The sequence below is a fragment of the Mytilus trossulus genome, chromosome 10 (assembly GCF_036588685.1).
Source record: "Mytilus trossulus isolate FHL-02 chromosome 10, PNRI_Mtr1.1.1.hap1, whole genome shotgun sequence".
NCBI lineage: Eukaryota > Metazoa > Mollusca > Bivalvia > Mytilida > Mytilidae > Mytilus > Mytilus trossulus.
In genome coordinates this window covers 52237072-52246464 of record NC_086382.1, presented here as the reverse complement: position 1 = coordinate 52246464, position 9393 = coordinate 52237072, and positions in this window count along the sequence as shown.

Genomic DNA, 9393 nt, shown 5'->3' with positions numbered 1-9393 from the left:
GAAATACTTCTTTGAAATCGTGTTATTGATTCAGGAAATTGGCCGAAAATCGTTGTCCGTTTTTCGGTCCTTTGCGGTAAGTGCCGAAATTTTGTCTCAGTTTAAAAATAATTTGTTATCAAAATATAATTTACCGGCATATTTTTTCCATTTCTGCCATCCTTTGAAGGTTTTGCACCTCAAAATCATAAAACGACGAAATGTATACACCCCTTGCAAAAGGCAGGACCGAGTTTAGAGTGTAAATTATAAATGCAGGACAGAGACATCTTTTTTCCTCCTTGCATAGTTTTTAACAAGAGCTTGGGATTAATTCCTTCATTGAAAATATATTTGCGTCTTTTTGGTCAATCCTTTGTTTTGAACAAAGTGTACACAAGGAAAAAAAGACATCACATGTCCATACTGTTACGAGAAGAAGAAAAAAAGAGAAGTAAGGCTGGGACTACGGGGCGCCGAATGGGACTCTTGTGGTTTTGTACTCAAAATTCAATTTTGTACTGACAAAAGTGACTTTTGTTCAACAAAAATGAGTTCAGTTTAACAAAATTTGTATCATACTACAAATTTGAAATTTTGTCATACAAAATTATCTATTAGCGGACAAAAGTCACTTTTGTCATGACAAAATTCATTTTTGTTTCACAGACTTGACTTTTGTTACCTAATTTGAAAATTGAGCGACAAAAGTCAATTTTGTATTTAAATTAGTTTAGTTTGGTTTCTGTGAACTAATTTGCATACAAAATCGACTTTTGTTACACAAAATTGACTTTTGTTACACAAAATTGACTTTTGTTACACAAAATTGACTTTTGTTACACAAAAATTACTTTTGTTACACAAAATTGACTTTTGTGAGACAAAATTGACAAAATTGACTTATGTCTCAACAAAATTGACAAAATTGAATTTTGTCTCAACAAAATTAACAAAATTGAATTTTGTCTCAACAAAATTGACAAAATTGAATTTTGTCTCAACAAAATTGACAAAATTGAATTTTGTCTCAACAAAATTGACAAAATTGATTTTTGTCTCAACAAAATTAACAAAATTGAATTTTGTCTCAACAAAATTAACAAAATTGAATTTTGTCTCACGATAGTCAATTTTGTCTCAAAAAGGTCAATTTTGTTGTTACAAAATTGAATTTTGTTGTTACAAAATTGAATTTTGTCATCACAAAAATTAATTTTGTCGTCACAAAATTGACTTTTGTCTCAACAAAATTGACAAAAATTGACTTTTGTCTCAACAAAATTGACAAAAATTGACTTTTGTCTCAACAAAATTAACAAAATTGACTTTTGTCTCAACAAAAATGACAAAATTGAATTTTGTCTCAACAAAAATGACAAAATTGAATTTTGTCTCAACAAAAATGACAAAATTGAATTTTGTCTCACAAAAGTCAATTTTGTCTCACAAAAGTCAATTTTGTCTCACAAAAGTTAATTTTGTTTCACAAAGGTCAATTTTGTCTCACAAAATTGAATCTTACCGTACACAATTGACTTTTGTGATTTAATTTCCATATCAGGTAACAAAAGTCAATTTTGTATGCAAATATGTATACCTTTAAGACAAAATTGACTTTTGTCATGACAAATATGAATTTTGTCTACAAAAATGAATTTTGTCATGACAAAAATGAATTTTGTCTACACAAATGAATTTTGTCATCACAAAATTGAAGTTCTCACAAAACAAGTCTGTAGCACATAGTTTTGTAAGACAAAAATGATTTTGTTATGACAGAATTGAATTTTGTACAAAACCACAAGAGTCCCATTCGGCGCCCCGTAGGGACTGCATTTATAATATTCTTAACATATCTATTGCATATTTAAGTATCCGCATCCGCATCTCACCCCCCTCCCCCCCTCTTTAATTAAGTGTAGTCATACAATTTCTCTGAAGCCTGATATTGTTGTTATTAGTTTTAAAAGAGGTTTTTGTGTTGCACTACTAAGCAGAAATAAACTGACAAGTATAAATGGTATTTAGGTATTAAAATATATACTAGGTTCCAAAACAGCAAAGATCCAGTTCTTAGTCGTTGTTTGGAATTCAAAAGGACAGAGAAAAGACCTTTGCTTATTCTGAATTTTCTATTCATTATATGTCATCATAGACGTTGATCTTTTCGGCAATACTTAGTTCCGTTATCGAGCGGTTTATGTAATGTGATTAACATATAAAACGATTTTGGCAGAGGTTTTATAAGCGAGGAAGACTTTTTTCAGTAACAAAAACTTCAGTCAGGTTTCAAAACTGTCAACTAGTATAATGCCATCACCAACAGAAAGGAAAGCTGGAAAGAAAGAAAAGAAAAAATTAAATTGAAAGCGGAGAAATTAACAGCAAACGTCATTCTACAGATTGGAATAATTTCTTTCTTATGCTGAATACTAGGGTATGCAAATTACACTCAGACATTTGAACCGCACAATACAGTACTGTACCAATGATGACTCAAAACATGTCATCGCATAAGCTAGATTAAGAATAGGTATTAAAAGGCAGAATAGCATGCAATATGCAGTAAATTTCAATCAAATGATCTATATGTGATAAGAGTCACTAAATTTTGAAATTCCCATTTTATTCCACATGCTAAGAATATGTTAAGAAAGATTAGCACAATACAAATATGTTGAGATAACAGCAGAATTCTAAGATCTTGTTAAGACAAATTCTTAAAAATTCAGACATAAAAAATGGCAATTTCAAAATGTTATGGCTTTGAAGTGCTATGATTAAACCCCACAAAACTGGACACGAAAGAACATTAACGACTCGCAGCCCTAACTAAATTCTACTTTGAGATCATGTATCGCACTGGATTTTCCGAAAAACTACTGTTGTCAATTTATCACGGATTTACAACATATAGGTTTGCCTCAGTCATAGATATTTACAGGTCCACCAACACAGCAATGCATGATTGATCCTTTAGTCATCACACCAGAAGCTGCCAATATTGACAATATTGGTGATGTCGATATACTATTACATACTAGATATAGCAACACATTTCAACATATTATCCATACATACTGAACAAATATAAACGTTTGTATAGTTAAAAGGCATACAGTACAAAAGCATTTGATAGCAGTTCATATATATAATTCTGGCAATTACTTTTGTTTTGCTCATGTTAATGAAAAATAAACCTTTAACCAGGAGTTTAATGCGCACAAGAAATATCATTTTGATAAAATTCAGAAATCTGAATCCTTCATTCATGTTTTCAAGTACCCGTCCACATCCTATTGGCTTGAACGTCCTTTAAACCCAAGTTGTAGCATTGACATTCATGTCAGATTCCAATCATTTTCGTCACCAGAAATTCTAGTTAAGTTTATACTGATGATTGATTGATAGGTGGTTGTTTTACGTTCAGTGGCAAATATTTCATGTATAATTAACGTGTAGAGAGCTTGGCATTCTCTTTACAAGAGGCATCGAATTTATCTTCCCCATTTTGACAGGACGGGACTGTACATCTCACGAAACTACATGTAAATGGTCTCTCCACTTTGTCAATAATCATGGTACCTTTGATATATAACTATTCACACCATGCACTGATTCTATGTCACTGCAGGAGGACGTTTCGTCCCGAGGGTATCACCAGTCCAGTAGTCAGCACTTCGGTGTTGACATGAATATCAATTACATGGTCATTTTAATAAGTTTCCTGTTACAAAACTTTGAATTTTCTTATCCAAGACGTATTTGGCACAACTTTTTGGAATTTTGGGTCTACAATGCTCTTCAACTTTTTACATGTTTGGCTTAATAATTATTTTAATCTGAGCGTCACTGATGAGTCTTATATAGTACCTTTGATAAAATTCTGTCGATCGGAATAAGACCAATAGTGGCCATATTTCTATTCTCCCGGTCATCTAGGATGGGTTACTGCCCGGCTAAGCGATCGCGATCACCACGTAATCCGGGTCAAACTCTGATTTTGTTTACAGTTTTAAACGTTTTTTATATATTGAAAAGAATTTATAGAACGGAAGGATGCACATACCAGTAAATAAAATATCCCCTTATTTGCTGTCTAAAGTTGATTATAAAGACTCGGGATGATTATCCTACCTAACAAAGTATTTGTAGAAGTTAAACGTCAAAATTTTTAGAAAATAAGAAAACAATATAATGATGTACTAAGGTGTTCTAAGGTAAAATTATATAAATCAATAATTCAAAATTGATGCTTTAAGCTGGAAGAGAATTAGTTAAGGATCAAAATAAGCTAAAAATATTGATAGGTCTTCCTAGAATCCATGTATTAATCATAATCAAAGACAAGTTATAAAAAAAATGTTCTAGTTAAGTGTTATCATTTTTTTCTTGAAGATGCGTCCTTATACCTTTGAAATCAAAAATGAGCATATGATCTTCAGATTGTATTATTTTTATTTTTTCAGCCTTAGTTTTGATGTAGGAAATTTAAGAATTCGTCGTTTGAGAGATAAATATATGGGCCAAGTGAAATGACAAAATAATGATTGGTGCGGTGATTGTATTACTACGAAAGCCTATTAGGGTCACACACACACAAAATATTTATCTCGTAATTACGAGAGATGAATATCTCGTAATTAAGAGAGATGAATATCTCGTAATTACGAGAGATAAATATCTCGTAATTATGAGATTATCATTGTTTTATCTCGTTATTACGAAATAATTATCTCGTAATTATGAGATAATCATTCTTTTACATCGCTATTACGTGATAATTATCGCGTAAATACGAGATACGATTTGTATCTCGTAATTACGAGATCATCATTCTTTTATCTCGTAATTACGATATAATTATCGCATTATTACGAGAAAACTATCGTGTAATTACGAGATAAGATTTTTTTTATCTCGTAAACACGAGATAAAAATTCATTTGGCCAAGTAGATTAAGAGGAGAGGATTTTTGTAAAAGACTACAAAATTTTACTTTATTACAGAAATGACTTTAAATAGTCCAGTCAAACTTATATTTAACCTCAAACTAATTGCAACAGAAAATGTTTTAGTTCTAATCTATAGCATGCCCTTTATATACACAGAAAAAAGTCCCATAAAATCTTACTTCAGGAAATCTCAAAATCAACATTTTTAATTTCCTATGGAAATAAACATTGGAAGGGGAGATAACTCTTGCAAAAAATGAGTATTATTTTGTCAGTTTTTTGTTGTTTTTTCTGGAAATGTATGTAAAGTATAATACATTGATGGGATAATTAGTTTGTATTTGACTAAATTCTTTAAACTTCTGCTCATGAAATGTTCAAAGCCGAAGTGTTATGGGTAGTTTTTTTCGTGTATTTTTCATTAAAGAAATTGCAAATTTGAAGCTTTGTAACCATTTTGAAAAAGTAATGTGAAAATTTGGTATTGTTTATTTCTGCATGTTATATTTATTCAGCAACTAACTGATCTAAAGAAACTTTTTTAAACCACAAAAAGAAGAATCCATGCTTAATTATTTTTTTATTAAATTTGAGATTCTTTTCCTTGATATGTTGAAAAATTCAATAAATAATAAGCGGTAAAGTTATAACTTTGTATCAACTTTTATTGATACTTCTGCATTTTTTGCAAGAGTTATATCCCTTTTCAATGCAAATCTGAATAGGAATTTAAGATGATGATCTTTTTCAGTGTTCCTTGAAAATTTTGTTTATTTGACTTTTTTGTAGATCTTACTTGGCTTAACATTTTTGCTGTAACAGTTTATATCTTTCTATTATAATATTCAAAAAGAATAACCTAAAACAGAAAAATACTCATTAAATTTGCCAATTTAAGGCCAGCATCATAACAACGGGAAGTCTGATTCGGGATTTTGTAAAGTTAACGAACGACGACGGACGATGGGAAAACATCACTTGACCTTTGGGTCAGTTGAAATAATAAAAAAACTGGCGTTTCATCAGGTGCCCCGGAAGGGTAATCATGATCTGTTTATCTATATATATATCTCGTAATTTGAAGATAGTTTTCTCATGATAACGCGATAATTATCTCGAAATACGAGATACAAATGATTATCTCGTAATTACGCGAGAAAAAACTCTCGTAATTACGCGATAGTTATCTCGTAATTACGAGATAAAAACAAAATTGTGAACCTAATAGGCTTTCGTAGATTACCGGTAACTGAACTAATTATTCCCTTTATAGGTTGTCTTAAAATCATCCCAAATTTTATTACAAAATTATATGAGTTTGCGCTATCAATAAATTTTTTAATAGTATCTATATCAACAAATTATATGTATTCAACGAGCAACACATTCATGCGGTCTATGATCCCCTCCGTCATGCCTCAGTACACTAGGCCTAGATACGGTCAGATAGGTTGGTAATGTCGAGTTATGTCATTTTATTGGAAGTCTCTACTGATACATCCCTAATTATGATTTAACATTGCCATTAAAACGTGAGGTTTGGCTAACCACAACACTAGGTTCAACCAACCATGTTTTTCTTTGAATGTCCTGTACCAAGTCAGGAATATAGCAGTTGTTAACTTAAAGTTCGTTTCTATATATGTTGAATTTAATATTGTCGTTTGTTTTTTGTTGCACCTCAATGTTTCTGTTGTTTCGTTTGTAACCCGGATTTTTTTTTTATTTCTCAATCAGTTTACTACTTTTGAACAGCGGTATACTACTGTTACCTTTATTCTGCATACAACACGATATAGATTGGAGATGTATCTGCTAGAACTGGGACCATCCATTGGGGACAGCTTGATATTTATGCAATAAAAAAAACACTTCACCCGTAGTAAACATTTGTAATAGAAGACAGCTACGACAACGACACAATCATTATTCAATCCTTCATTGTTCATTATGTGTCTTGTGGGTTTCATTTAAACCATGGAGCTGCATTTGAAAGCAAATTGATACAGGAGTGTACAAAACTACACATGTAACAAGAATAATAAGTGATCATCAGTCTTGACCAACACTGGCCATATCACATGATCTTCAATGGTACGACGAAGCACTTTAACATAACACAACAGTAAATATTTTAAAGATTATAGCACACGCACTTGTTTCTATTGATGGGAAGGTCTACTAACCATTCATATGGGGCAATATGCGCAATTGTTTCTCCATAGGCCGTAATGGTAACGTTTTCTTCTGTTACTCAGCCCATATCGTAAACTTATATATGTATGATGGCTTGTTTCGAAGCTGAGACATTTTTACATATGTGGTTAAATTTTCGGGGTACGAAGTGTGATTCATTTTTTCCGTAATTTAGCAAACCCCGAGTATCCTTTTGCGATGTGGCTCCTCATAGTAAAAAATCCCATTTTTAACACAATAAATTCTTTGAAATTTTAATACTTTGAACACATTCAATAGCTCCATGGTTTTAACACATTTATTCTGTGTTCCCTTTCTTTCTAAATTAACATTAATGGTTCAGCTCAGTCATTTGTTTATCATAGAAATGTGTCAAATATCACTACACAGAGATTTTTTGTTTACACGTGACTTTTGTGTTCCTCTTTTCAAGGCACATTAGGGGTATTGTCCCATATATATGGATAGTCGACCTTTGTAATCGATAGTAACAAGTGTCTGGATCGAACCATACCAATAGATTAATTTGAAATAGATATACATGTAGCACCAGAAGTGCATGCATACAACTGGGTCGTCATATATCAGTCAAACATGGATATCTAATGAACAACATTAAAACAGATTATACGTGTACACAATTAAGAACATTGCATAATCTTCACCACAGTCTGGTACTGCGGTTGTCGAATTTCTAGTTTGACAAATTCAAAGATATTTTGTCAATAAATGGGTTAATTAAGGCAAATATGAATGGGCTTGCTCACTACTGTTGTTCCAAAATTATCGTGTCGAGGCACCAAAATTACTCACACAAATTTAGAATACATGCCTTTCGAGAGAAAACCGCCAAAATTTCTCAATTTACGGTAAACGTCACATTAATGACTTGAAGCTCTCAAGCAGGAGATAATGCCATGTATACTTTTTAGGTCTTCACGAATCGGAATCAGAGTGTGTTAGTAATGATAAATATGAATGAATGTAAACATATACCAAATGTTATTGTCTCCTTCCACAGCGAAAGCGTTAATAAACCCACTGATGGTCTTTATATGGATTAGATACTTGAGAATTTGGAGTGAGTTGGAGAAACCAATCTTGACACAGAACTCGGAGACGAATATTAACCAGGAAGCGAAATTGAGAGTCAGTCAAGTAATAACACCTCGAGTAAGAAGGGTCAGTTGCAATATCACCTACAACGACGCCAGTTTTTGATATACCACTTGTTCTGCCATCCATATCTACCAGAGTGGTAGTGCATATTGAGCAGAAGTAGTTGACATCTAGATAATTTTCCACTTAGTCGGCAGTTTCATCAGCTGTGTAGAAGACTGGCAATAGTACATATTAATTAGATAGAGGGTAATGTATAAACGTTTAAAAAAAATCAGATATAACATTTGTACCCATAATTGGAGATAGTCGCTGATTGATGTAAATATATTGAGCTGCATTCCTATATTCATGAATATATAATGTCAAATTATTTTTTGCGTGTCAGCTGTTTCATTTTGATACTGGGGTTCAGATTATTTTACCTTTGATTGATGAAGTTAATTGCTGGTATTTTGTTCACAATTTCGTTTCCTTATTTTTATGACGCGGGAGAATTGTGCCCGACATGTATTCAACATACTTTATTAATTTTAATTTTATTTCAATGTTTAGATTGATTTTAGTTATTTCACCTTTTTTTACTATAAGGTTAACTATAATCCATAGACAGTTGTTTTGGTTATCTATTGTAAAGATTATAATTTGCAACCAATCCCCGCCGAAAACAAAACTATGTCAATCGACTTTGATTTAGTGTTGAGTAGTATCAGTCTAAGAAAAATTAAGAATAAATCATCCACGGACACATGTTACTAAACTATTCGTTCCTCATTTAGTATCTTAGAAATCGAATAAATTTGAAGGACAATCAAATACTTTCTTTGTGATATGCCTTTTTATTAGCAAACATCTGGCGAAAGATTAACCGATTTTCAATAATACCCACTTATTCACATTAAATTCAACAATCTACTTATGGATACAGCACATCTTTTATAAAAAAAAAAGAAGAAAAATGAAAAGGGAGAAAGCATGAAATATTTAATAACAAAATGCACTCTTTGTATTCTTGAATTATCAATAAGGTTATTAGTACACATTGTTCCTCGTAGAAAGTTCATTTATGTACGTAAATAAGGACAAAACTATATTAATATGTATAATACACGTTCAAGGACATTGTAGAAATATACATTTA